Consider the following 13,567-nt stretch of genomic DNA (forward strand, 5'->3'; position numbering starts at 1 on the left):
GCAGTCAAGCAAGGGATGGTGACGTTACCCAGAGACTAGCAACATCAAGAAGCTGATACTGGCCCTAGGGCTGGAGAAACAGAGGAGGTGATATTACCAGAAGTCAGATACATCTAGAGTAAGTTGGAACCAGAATAAGGGCTGCTTGGAAGGAGCTGGGACTATGCAGGAGGAGAATGTCTGAAGGGAGCTGGAGTCCCAGAGGAGACCCAGTCCAGACTGGAGATGCCACAGGAAGCAGAGAGAGAGAGAGAGAGAGAGAGAGAGAGAGAGATTCTCCTAAATATCTACCTAGGGTATCTACTATTAGGACCTCCCTCGGGCCAACTATCCAGAGAACAGAGGAGCTTGGGAAATGTAGTTTTCTGAGACACAGAGCCCCTAGCTAAGGAGTGTGAATGACTGTGAAATCCATCCTTCCTTTTGTTTTCTACATTCCTTCCTTTCTCCCTTCCCTCATTCCTCTCCCCCACTTCCTCCTTTTCCATTCCAGGTTGCCATCCACCATGGTAAGCGAGCGGATACTGGTGAACAAAACCAGAAGATTCTCACACTTCCATCTGTATCTCAGGGGCATGCTCTGTGAGCCCTCAGAGAAACAGGATGCTGGAGAGGATGTCAACTGTCTGTGCTTCAGGCCAGAGATGAAGGGCTGGTTAAAAGGGCAACCCGGTTCTTGAGATGAGAGCCTCCCTCTGAGGTCCTGCAGAACCCCCCTGGCTCAGGCCAGCCTGGCTTTTCTCAAAGGACAGGTTTCTCTGATCTCTAAAGACAAATGAAGCCAGTGGTGGGATTGGCAAGATTTGTCCTGCTTCAGACAGATGATTCCACATGGGAGAAAGGTGGCTCAGGGTTCATCCATAAGTTTCCCCACAAGCATCTCTTCTACTGTCTGAGTGTTGAATAGGAAGTAATCTTTACAACAAGGACATATAATAAAACACAGGGAAATTATACTCAATATCTTATAATAACCTACAATGGAAAAGAATTTCAAAAATAATATATGTGTATATGTATAACTGAATCACCTTGCTGTGTACCTAAACATTGTAAGTCAATTATACTTCAATAAACTATATATTTTAATAAAATTAAATAACCAATAATGGAAAAGAATCTGTAAAGAATGTGTGTGTGTATAACTGAATCACTTTGCTGTATACCTGAAAGTAATACCATATTGTAAATTAAGTATACTTCAATTAAAAAAATAAAAATCAAAAATAAAAATAGAATATGAAGTTTCAAGAAAATGAAGCAATCAATAAACTGGAGAACAATTTCTGATGCTTGATTTGGTATAATAATACTATTATTATTATTACAATCATAATAATTAGCATTGCATATAGTGAAAAAAATTTATTGTGTGTACAGCATAGTAAGGCACAGCTGTGTGGGTATATGTGTGTATGTGTGTGTGTGTTTTAACTGAGGGCATCTAACCTTTTTTGTTTGTGATCAGCAGTTGCAAACAGCTGCTATAAATTATTTTGATTGTCCAGCAACTTGCTGATTTGGGTCTGGCATTCACGCTAAAACTGCTTCTCAATGATGGCTAGCACAACTTTTGTGAGTTTGGACCAACCATTTATTCCTTCTCTCAAACATCCAGGTGGGGCCCTGTCTGAAGCCCTCAACTCAAAGCTGTGAACCAGAGAGCTCTGAACGCCTGCCCTTGTGCTGCTGCTGGGAGTCGAGGGCAGTTCTCTTCTTTCTGGTTTGCAGTGACAAGACACACCCTGCGCTGTGGGCAGAGATCTTGAATTTGGAAAGCTCTGCAGGAAGAACAATTCTGTAACTGGGGAACTGCAAGCCCGGAATCACCAGTGCAGTAATCCCTTGTCCACTGTGTGCTCAGTTCTATCAGACTCTTGGTGACCCCACAGACTGTAGCCGGCCAGACACCTCTGTCCAGGGGGATTCTCCAGGCAAGAATACTGGAGTGGGCTGCCATGCCCTCCTCCAGCGGCTCTTCCCCACCCAGGGATGGAACCCATATCTCCTGCTTTGCAGGCTGATTCTTTACCGCTGAGCCACCTGGGAAAGCGCAAGGATATTTGTCATCTATTTTTGAAAGTGCACTTGAAAACACAAAGAGCTCCAGGCAGCAGGACGGACTCAGTCCTCTCTTCGTGGTTCAGTAGACTATGCACAGTCCACTGTCATCTTGCTCTCCTCCAGTGTGGAAGGATCTGGCCCCTCGTGACACAGGGCTTGCTGCTCTGCCCATCCTCCAGGGATCTTTCTCGCTGCTGTCCAGATCTCTGCTTTGTGCTATCCCTCTTGTGTCGCTGTCCCTCACCTGCCAAAACCTGACTCTGCCTGAATGCTCAGGCCGCAGAAGTGATTGGAAACTTCCACCTTGGACGGGGTGGTGGAGAGCAGTCCAGGGTGGGACCTGAAAGTCCGCATTTCAACCCCCAGGGGATGCCAGTGCTGTTGGTCTGAGGACCGTATTTTGAATAGGAGACCTTAAGCTTAGCTCAGCATTTGCTCTCTAGCAAGTACTCAATAATTATAGTTGCTATTATGATTGTAATGTTTTAGTATTTTATTTATTTGTCTGCACCAGGTCTTAGTTGCAGCAGGAAGAATCTTTGATCTCCCTTGTAGCACGTGGGATCTGTAGTTGCAGCATGTGAACTCTTAATTGCAACACATGAGATCTAGTTTCCCGGCCAGGGATTGAACCCAGGCCCTCTGCATCAGAAGGGTGGAGTCTTAGCCACTGGACCACCAGGGAAGTCCATGATTGTTATTGCTGTGGCTTTATAACATATTTCTTACTGTAATCACCGCTAAGTGACAGTAATGAGTTACGTCCTTGGCAGGGCATGGAAAATAAGAACTATAAGGTGAGACTCAGGTAGCCAAGAGTGGGTACCACCCATACTCACCCCGCATCTCCCAGTGGATGATGATAACGATAAGTAATGTAGACAGCATATTCAAAAGCAGAGACATTACTTTGCCAACAAAGGTTCGTCTAGTCAAGGCTATGGTTTTTCCTGTGGTCATGTATGGATGTGAGAGTTGGACTGTGAAGAAGGCTGAGCGCCGAAGAATTGATGCTTTTGAACTGTGGTGTTGGAGAAGACTCTTGAGAGTCCCCTGGACTGCAAGGAGATCCAACCAGTCCATTCTGAAGGAGATCAGCCCTGGGATTTCTTTGGAAGGAATGATGCTGAAGCTGAAACTCCAGCACTTTGGCCACCTCATGTGAAGAATTAACTCATTGGAAAAGACTCTGATGCTGGGAGGGATTGGGGGCAGGAGGAGAAGGGGATGACAGAGGATGAGATGGCTGGATGGCATCACTGACTCAATGGACATGAGTTTGGGTAAACTCCGGGAGTTGGTGATGGACAGGGAGGCCTGGCATGCTGTGATTCGTGGGGTTGCAAAGAGTCGGACGCGGCTGAGCGACTGAACTGAATGTTTATTGAACAAAGTTCATGCTGGGCTTTTTGCTTTGTTTTATCTCCGTGAATCCTTATATGAACCCGAGGAGGTAAGCAGCTATCGCTGATCTCATTTTACATAGAAGGAAACAGAGGCTAAGTGAGAGTAAGCCATTCGGCCATGGTCCTCCATCTAGGTCCTCCACTCAGGCACTTTGATGGCCAAGTGCAAGCACACAGCCATGTCTCCATGCTGCCAGGAAGCGGGTGTGACAAGGAGCAGTGACTTAGGGTAAAGTCAGCATACTCTCAGTGTCTCAGGCAAGCCTGATATGTGGGAGGGGCTCAGTAAGCCTTTGAGGAATAAATGAGATTTATTATTATAGTAAACCTGCCCCAGGAATTCTTAGCCATGCACTGTGGTCAGCCTTCTTTCTGCTGGTGCTCTGGGCTTCTCTGCTCACACCTTGGGCTGCAGCAGAAGAGATCCTGCTTGTCCATCCAATGGCCTTTGGTGTATCAATGTCCCCCTCTCCCTAAGCCTAGATTTTACCTCTTTATGGCCAAGAGGAATGCTGACTGCAAAAGGGAACCTCTGAGCTTAGATGGGAAAATTTCACACAGGGAAAGGGACAATCAGAGTCACCTCTGGGTCCCAGCACCCAATGTTTGAACTCCATTCTGTTTGCCCGTATGCAGTATAGACACTAGGCATTCGCTTTGGCTGCTCAGCCTCCAAATCCCCTTCCAGTGTCCAGGGAACGCCCCACTTAATGAATCCTGGGGAAGGCAGACACCCCCTCTGTCTACAGAAACAGAATGCCAAGTTCTTGCTTTCCTGGATTCTCTTGCCAGCGGGACACTGACAGGTGACTCAGGTGTTACAATTCATGCTCCACAAGCAAGAGGGCATGTCCATTGTGTTTGCTGACATAACTGCAGTTTCCAGAACAGTGTTTGGCATGCTGGATGGACTCAATCTGTAATCCTGGAGCCAACAAACTCATCTCATCACTCTTCACTTCTGTTTTCTTTGCCAAGACATGGTGATTTTAATACTGACCTGCCCCAAACTGGTGTGAAAGTGAAGTCAAAACCATGAAGACTGTGATCTTTGGGCAACCTGCTTATTGTTGTTGTTCCCATCTGTAAAATGGGTATATGATAGTGTCTGGCTCTTAGGGTCATTGGGAGAAAATCAAATGATTCAGTACATGTTAAGAGCATGTAGTAAGTGATACTGTATGTTAGCCCTTCCTTCTCAGTCTCCCCTATATATCACCGCCACTATCATCTCTACCACTACTGCCAACCACCACCTCCATCACCACCTCTACCGCTGCCAACCACCATCACCATCTTCACCACCACCACCACCACCACGTCTATCCTAGTTTAGGTCAATCCTTGGGTATTCAGCAGGCATTTGATAAACCACCAGTTGAATCTGAATCTTATCAACACAGAAATTGCCTCTTCCATCTTTCCCTCTAGAGAAACTGGGACCAATTGTCCAGGTGCATCCTGCGAGCTTTCCCTTAAGAACTGTCAAAGTGTGCCCCAGTGACCCCAATATCTGGCTGTGTTCCTTTGGGCCAGGACTGGGGATTATGCTGTTGTCCTCTGCCAGCTCTGACAGGTTGGTTTGGATTTGGATGGGGAGGAAGCTGGAGAGAGAGCCCGTCCCCCTCACCCCCCAACAGCTCTGTAAACAGAGATGAAGTCTGTAAGGGAACCGGCCCTCCGCTAAGTGAATCCTAAGCAGTGTTCTGCAAAGGACATGATGTAGCTGAGTTCAGCCCAGTAAATGGAGGCCCTGGGAGTCAGACTTTTTACAATGAGATAATCTGAGAGGTGGGGCACAAGCAGGCTGGCTCCAAATGTTCCCTCTGGGAGAATTCCGCTAGAAACCCGTCTTGCCCGAGGCTTGTTCAGCAAACCCTTATTTATGGTAACATGCATTACAGGAAATTTTTATATAAGGCATTAGCAATTTAGGACATCTGATCGTCTCTCCTCTCCAACTTCTTAACCTCCATTTCCCCGGCTGCCCCCACTCCCCCCATGCAGCCCCCTCCTCATTCCTCGGTCTTTGAATTTCAGCTGGATGAGAAGGTTGATAATAGCTAAATAACACTGCAAACAGGTGCGGGCCTCTCCTGTCTGGACAGCTGCCATGGTTATGTGATTCCTCAGCTGGGGGTGTGTGGTTTGCCTGGCTCGTAAGGTAGGGGGTGGAGGTGAAGGTGCTTGTCTCCTCTCTGCATCTCTTCACCGCCCCCACCTCTGCATCGCCCACCCCAACCCTGGGCCCTCTGGAGGGATATACAGATCTCTCACAAGGCAGGCAGAATTCTCTCTGCTTTCTTTGTTCTATTCTCCTAAATGGGTAACCTGTTTCACCCATCCTGCAAACATCCAACTTGTTTGGAAGAGACCCTGGTGCTGGCAGAGACTGAGGGCAGGAGGAGAAGGGGGTGACAGAGGATGAGATGATTGGATGGCATCACCGACTCAATGGACATGAGTTTGAGCAAACTCCGGGAGATAGTGAAGGGCAGGGAAGCCTGGCGTGCTGCAGTCCATGGGGGCTCAAAGAGTTGAACATGACTGAGTGACCAAACAACAACAATTGAGTGGGGTTGTCCTTGGCTACCTGGGACAGCTGAGCACAATACTAAAAGCAGTAATGACATTAACACACAACCACCATCAACATGGTTCCTGCTACCATTGGTTGAGAGTTTGCAAAGCTCTCTCTTCATCCACATGCGTCATCTCTATAGTCAGAGTTAAGACTGCCCCCAAGCTTGGGAGTTCAAGTTCTAACTCAATCACTTAAGGGCTGTGAGAATTCGGGCAAAGGTCAAAAGCGCTCAGTGCCTCAGTTTCATCATCTGTAGAATGGGAATGATAAGATGGTCCTCTTCACAGGATTGTAGGCATTTAGAACGGTACCTATGGCTTTATTTTTTATTTACTTATTTTTATTCTTACAAAAACAAGAAGGCTTGGTGGGATGGGATGGGAGGTGGGAAGGAGGTTCAAGAGGAAGGATGCATACCTTATATCTATGGCTGATTCATGTTGATGTATGGCAGAAACCAGCACAATATAGTAAAGCAATTATCCCTCAATTAAAAGTAAATAAATTAGAAAAGAAAGAAAGTGAAGTCGCTCAGTCATGTCTGACTCTTTGTGACCCCGTGGACTGTAGCCTACCAGGCTCCTCTGTCCATGGAATTTTCCAGGCAAGAGTACTGGAGTGGGTTGCCATTTCCTTCTCCAGGGGATCTTCCCGACCCAGGGATTGAACCCGCATCTCCCATATTGCAGGCAGACGCGTTACCATCTGCAACACCAGGGAAGCAAATTAGAAAAACATGAAGGCTATTACAACAACAACCATTTTATTGGTAAGAGAATTGAGGCAGAGAGAGGTTGAGTTGGAGCACAGAGAGGGGATTTTTATTCATCAGTGGGTTTTATATATATATCAAGGATGTTCATTCACACATTCAAGAATTCTTTTTCTTTGTTGAGTGCCATGTATCAGGCACTGTGCTAGGGTTGGCCTGGAGTGGAGCAAATGGAAACAGAGGCAGAGCAGGCATGAGAGGAAAAGGAAAGCACGGAGTGTCATGGAGGAACTCGGAGCCAGAGGTAAAAAGACTGTTGCTTCCAAGTCTGCTGAGAAAATCTGACCATGGCTTGCAAGACCTCACTGCATCTGGGAACTCAGCTTCCTTCACTCTCCCATCACTCACATGTGCTAAGTCTCTTCAGTCATGTCTGACTCTTTGCAACCCTATGGACTGTAGCCCATGAGGCTGCTCTGTCTGTGGGATTCTCCAGGCAAGAGTACTGGAGTGGGTTGCCATTTCCTCCTCCAGGGGATTTTCCTGACCCAAGGATCGAACCCTTGTCCCTTACGTCTCCTGTATTTGCAGGTGGGTTCTTTACCACTAGCGCCACCTGAATGAATGAGGCCAGCATTCCCAGCCACAGCTGTCTCTTTGCTGCACGTGGAACATGAGCAAGACCTTTGTACTTGCAATCTCCTCTGTCTGCAGGACATCCCTCCCTCCAGACAGCCTCTCTCTCTCTCCTAAGCCTGCTTTTTCCTCCTCTCTTCTCTGTAGCATCAATCATCACCTGACATATTTCTGTGTTTTGCCTTCTGTCTCCTATTTAGAATGTAAGCACCATAAAAGCAGAGACTTCATCTCTTTTGTTCCCTGCCGTATGCCAATGCCCTGAGGAGTGCCTGGCATGGAGAAGGTACTCGATAGATGCCTATTGGATTAAGGAACCTAGGAAAACCATTGCTTGAAATTTAGATTTCTCAGAGATAAAGTTTGGGCTGTGAAGGAAAATGAATGGGCAGGATGGATTAGCCTAATCTCTTCCACAGCATTCTCTATGCAGGAGAACAAAGCCCTGCGTGTGTTGGAAGGATGAATTCTGGGATTATATATCAGATAGGAATACTTATGGTGACAGGTAGTGGCTTAAACCAAAAGAATATTTCCTGTTAGCTCAGATGAGACCCGAGGAATGCAGTCTAAGACAGTTATAAGAGCTTTTAACAATAGTGTTAAAGTCCAGTTCTCAGCCATTCTTATCCTCTGGCTTTCATTCACCATGCTTTTCCCCTCACAGTCTCAAGGTGGCTGCCACAGCTCCAGATATCATACAAATATCCCCAAAGAGAAAGGATACAAAATGTTCCTTGAAAGCTCTGTCTTCTTATCCTTCCCAGAAAGGGATTACATAGTAATTCCCAGTTGTGAGGGAGCCCATCGATGACAGTATCTGACACACTAGAATGCATTAGCAATGATTTGCCTACAAGGAGGATGTTTTATCAGTAGGGTTGTTGATACCCCAAACCAAACTGCTATATTGTTAGCAAGGATGATGGGACAATGGGTGTAGATTCCACAACGCTTGCTTGAAATAGTCTCAACTTCACCTTCTACACATCAGACTCCCAGGACTTATGTAAAAAAAAAATTGGCTCAGTTAACTGGTCGACCTGTTCTGTACCAGCCATGTCCCTTTTCCCTTAAAAAGGAAGTTGTTAAAAGCATAGGCTTGGAATTCAGACTAGCACACTTTTGAATCCCATTTGAGGCAAGTGACTTCATTCAAATACAGCCAGAATTGGAGGAGAGTGAATTTTACTACCAGGAAGTTGTGAGAGCATCATGGCCAATTGCCCTTTAAGTGTTATAGTTTGTGATAAAAATTATTCTGATATGGTCAATATGGCAAAACAGAACCCTGCCAATTTACTTATATGCATGTGTCAAAACATCTTCTCCCTTTTCCAGCTCCTTCAGTAAAGTTTAACCTCTAGGAAAATTTATTCTATTTAACACATGGTTCTAATTAAATGCCTGCTGTCAGATCCAAGGACCCCAGGGGTAAGAAAATTCACATTGAAAATTAAAGACTTTCCAAGTCTTTGCCAACTTCACTAAAAAACAGGGATAACAAAACATATGTCACTGAGTTTTGTGGGGATAGATTGAAAGAGACAATGTGTATGAAGTGCCAAGTATAGACTCTGAGGAGCAAAAAAAAAAACAAAAAAACCATGTAAGGCATCTTTGTATTAGACACTTGATTGGGTTAGTACCTCCCAAAAGACAAAGCACCTGTTGCCACTCCTCTTATGCATCTTTTAAATACAGTTTAATGCCATTATTAATTAATTAATTTAATTAATACCTTTAATTAATACCTGATTTAATTTTTTTTTAAACAAATGTGTCAACTGCCTACCATGGGATAGGACTGTACAGATTTCAAGGAAGCAAGATCTCTGACCTTAAGGAACTCGTAGATGATGTCAGTGGATCTCAAAGTGCGGCATCAACATCACCTGGGATCTTGTTAGAAAAGTGAATTCTTGTCCCCACCCTGAGCTCCTGAATCCAAAGTATGTGAAGGAAGGGCCCAGCATTCTGTGCTTTAACAAGCCCTCCAGGGGAGTCTGATGCAGACTCAAGTTTGAGTACACTGGCCCAATGGGAGAGAGGCAAGTCAAAAGACAAGTACAATTTATTGTGATGAGAGTTGTGGTCCAGGTAAATCTAAGAGGCTGTGGGAACACAGAGAGGAGCCAGCCATTAACTCAACTTCATTGGGCTTCATAGAGGTGTTAGAACATGAACTGAATCATAAAGGATAAATAATGAAAAAGCCCCTTTCCTGGAACCAGGAGGATGAATTTAATGATCTCCCAGGTGACCACTAAGTCTAAGACAAAGTTATAGTGATTGGTGGGGAGAATGGGCATGAACATCTGGTCTACCCTAGGTTGCATCATTATAAGGGTGTTTCATAGGGTCACCCCTTTTGGAGATCCTTAGAACAGTTCAGCTTAGATGAACAGTGCCTCATGCTACACAGACCATTTGGAGTCTTGGGCTCTGCGGGGAGGCCCTCTCAAGTGCTTTGACTTTTATTAAAATTGTGACAAACGGGTTTCTCTGAGGATTGAAGGTCTGGAGGCATCTAGAGGATGTCTCAAGAATGAGAATGTTGATGGTATAAAGCAAGAACAGCTTTCCCCGTGGGTGTGGAGAGAGAAAATAAGGACTCGGATCAGAGCAAGTTGGGTTTTTTCTTGTTTGTTTGATTTTGTTAGGTTTTTTTTTTTTTTAGTGTGCAAGGCTCTAGAGCAAGTTTTTTTTTTTTAATGTCTGTTGATATCACATATTGAGAGAATACTTTCTAGTGGGAAAATGGTCTGGTAAAGGGTGGGTTCTTATGTACAAAGCTTAGATACAGTCTCAAACATTCCTGGAACAGGAAGGTACTCTCTCATTTCCAATGAAATATACATCCAGGAGTGGGAAAAGGGACCACATGTTGTCAAATTGAAGAGGAAATGCAGTTACTTTGTTAGTCCCAGACTAACAAAGGAATAAGGAATAAGACCTCTGCCAATTCAACTATTATGCACCATTGATTATCAGATACATCCTGATTTCGGAGATAAAAAGAAGTGAAAAATGTACACCTATGAGTAGATGATGGAGAAGGCAATGGCAACCCACTCCAATACTCTTGCCTGGAAAATCCCAGGGACGGGGGAGCCTAGTGGGCTGCCATCTCTGGGGTCGCACAGAGTCGGACACGACTGAAGCGACTTAGCAGCAGCAGCAGCATGAGTAGATGAACCACAGTAACTGTGCCCCTAAAAGAAAGTTCAGGCGAATATACCCTTTGGGTTTGACTTTTATCCCATTTTATTTATTTATTTCTTTGGTTGTCTTTAAAATTATTTATTTATTTGGCTGCCTCAGGTCTCAGTTGCAGCACACAGGATCTTTAGTTATGGCATGTGAACTCCTAACCGCAGCATGTGGGATCTAGTTCCCTGACCAGGGATTGAACCTGGGCCCACTGCATTGGGAGTGCAGAGTCTTAGCCACTGGACTACCTGGGAAGTCTGCCATTTTAGAATTATAGACTTTTTAGAGTTTGAAAGAAGTTCAAACGGTGTTTCTCAGCCTCAAAACTATTGACATTTGGGGCTGAATGATTCTTTGAGGCGGGGGCTGTCTTGTGCCTTGTACGGTGTTTAGCAGCATCCCTGGCCTCCCCGACTTGTATGATAACAACCAAAACTGTCTTTAAACATTGAAAAATATATTCAGGGGTCAGGGGATGGTTCACATCTTCCCCTGTGAGAGCTGCTTGATTAAAGTCCTCCTAGGTCTACGCTCCCCAAATCCCCAGCTTCAACCTTGCTGATTTTATACATAGAGAAACTGAGGCCCAGATAGGGGTAGTCAATTGACCCGAGGGTCTTCTGTGAGCCCAACCAGAGACCAAGGAGTTGTTATCAGGTGGAATTTTCTTTACATGCATGCATTCATTCCGTCATTCACTCAAGCAAGATTTTTACAGAGCGCTTATTAGGCATTGGTGCCATGTTAGGTCCTGGGGAAATAGTGATGTTTTAGTTTGAGTTTCTTCAGAAACCCGAGGGTTTGTGTACAAGTCGAGTACAAGCCCCAAGGTTTTAGAGAAGTGTTTGAGGGTAAGTGGGCTATGATGGAAGTCTGCACAGGGAAAGGAGGATGTGAACCCAGGCAAGGAAGGCAGATGATCAAGAGTGGATTATTCAGGGGCTTCCCCGGTGGCCCAGTGGTTAAGATGACCTGCTTTCAATTCAGGGGATGTAGGTTCGGTCCCTGGTTGGGGAACTGAGATCTCACATACCGTGTGTTGCAGCCAAAAAAAAAAAAAAAAAAAAAAAGAGTGGATTATTCAGGTGGAAAAATGGAGCTTAATCCCACTTGGGCAATTCAGGGAACCAGTATTGGGCATGTCCCCAGAGTTACCCTGCCCAAGCGATGAGGGAGCTGAGGGTGCAAATGCCAACTCCCACCATTCATTGGTTGAGGCTGCACCTGGTTAATTACCCAATACTGGGCCTTGTGCATGGGCAGACATAGACTTCAGTACCAGAGTAAACTCTGAGATAGATGCCTAAACCAATAAACCCTAAGAGGAAAGACCAGTTTAGGGCTTGGCAGTAGGAAGTAGGTTCTACTAGACTGGGCTGGTAAGGGGATTTAAGGGGGCACAATGTTGAATCATATGTGGTCCCCATTCTCATGAAGCTCATGCTCCAGAGGGGTGACAGATGTTGTTTAGTCGCTCAGTCATGTCCAACTCTTTGCAACCCCAGGCTTCCCTGTCCTTCACTCTCTCAGACTGCTCAAACTCATGTCCATTGAGCAGGTGATGCCATTCAACCATCTCATCCTCAATCTCCCCCTTCTCCTCCTGCCTTCAATCTTTCCCAGCATCAGGGTCTTTTCCAAGGAGTCAGCTCTTTGCTCTCATTAAACGTAAAGCCACACAAATTTCAGCGTTATGAAGAACAGGTGTGTGGTGCTGCGTGTGTAACGGTGGAATGTGAATTAGGTCATGTTGTCATAGAAGGTTGCCCCCAGGGAGGTAACATTGGAGATGGAATTAAAATCCAAGGGGAGGGGCCAGAGGGACAGCATGTGCAAGGTCCCTGTGGCAGTAGAGAGCACAGCCCATTAGAGGAATTGACAGAGCCAGAGGGGGAGGGAGGAGGACTGGGGCCACCCAGCAAGGGTGAGGGTGGCTGCACGTTGTGGTTGTGGCTGGAGAGGTCTGCAGTGGTCAAATCTTGCCTGCATGCATGCTAAGTCACTTCAGTTGTGCTCAACTCTGTGACCCCATGGACTATGGCTCACCAGGCCCCTCTGTCCATGGGATTCTCCAGGCAAGACTCCTGGAATGGGTTACCGTGCTCTCCTCCAGGGGATCTTCCCGACCCAGGGACTGAACCCACGCCTCCTTCGATGAAGCCATCAGGAAGCCATGCATGCTGAAATACTGCTTATCCAACCTTCTTGACAATCCTTTGAGGTGGGTCTTGTTGTTGTCTCATTTTCCAGAGGAGAAAATTGAAGCTTGGAGACATGAAATCACCTGACCCTAGACACTTACCTGGCAAGACGATAGAGCTGGATTTGGACTCAGGATGATCTGATTTCAAAACTCATATTTCTTCTTTGACCAAATGCATAGACCCTGGAGAACCAGACCAGCCTGGGGAGTAACAGACTGCACACGGAGGTAGGGGCAGGGAGGCCAGAGAGGCTGGGGGAGCCTCTGACAGTTATGGTATATAGTTTTAATTAAGGCCATGGGGTGAAATCTGAGAACTTGGGTGTGGGTGGCCAGGGGCTTCCTCTCAGGGTGGATCTTTTGGTTCTTGGCAGCCTTCCTGATGCACTTTTCTCCATTTCCAAAGGATAAATAACTAGCCGAGTGATGGGATGTTCCAGAATCAGGACTGTAGAGATAGGATCTGGGTGAGTACCGCATAGGTGAATACGGACTGCATGGAACCAAGAGGGGAGACAGAGAGAGAGGAAAGTGGGCAGTACCCCCATCCCACTGCTTTCTTCATTAAATATATCATTTGGGGTTGTATGTGAGTTTCCAGGTGCAGGGCTATTGGTTCCCAGAGTGATGGCATAAGCTGGTTCTTAGGAACTACCCTGGAATGTCTGGAGACCATCTGGGGCCTTACTAAAGGAGCCCTGGGCTGAGGAACAGAGCTGGACAAATGCCCAGCATTGCCCCTATTTTCT

At 45.9% G+C, this 13,567-nt stretch overlaps 1 long non-coding RNA gene and 1 other non-coding gene across 3 annotated transcripts; one reads left to right on the forward strand and one right to left on the reverse strand.

The window, feature by feature from the left end:
• Nucleotides 1-5,701: 5,701 nt before the first annotated feature.
• Nucleotides 5,702-8,970, forward strand: LOC129630012 (uncharacterized). Of its 2 annotated transcripts, XR_008703465.1 has the most exons (3): nt 5,702-6,361; nt 6,744-6,823; nt 6,951-8,970. It is a non-coding gene; the product is annotated as an uncharacterized LOC129630012 (long non-coding RNA). The 2 variants fall into 2 exon arrangements; XR_008703464.1 differs by having other exon boundaries at nt 6,744-8,970.
• A 1,826-nt stretch (nt 8,971-10,796) lies between these two features.
• TRNAG-CCC (transfer RNA glycine (anticodon CCC)) lies at nt 10,797-10,869 on the reverse strand. Its single transcript has one exon. It is a non-coding gene; the product is annotated as a tRNA-Gly (tRNA).
• Nucleotides 10,870-13,567: the final 2,698 nt, after the last annotated feature.

The sequence above is a fragment of the Bubalus kerabau genome, chromosome 16 (assembly GCF_029407905.1).
Source record: "Bubalus kerabau isolate K-KA32 ecotype Philippines breed swamp buffalo chromosome 16, PCC_UOA_SB_1v2, whole genome shotgun sequence".
NCBI lineage: Eukaryota > Metazoa > Chordata > Mammalia > Artiodactyla > Bovidae > Bubalus > Bubalus kerabau.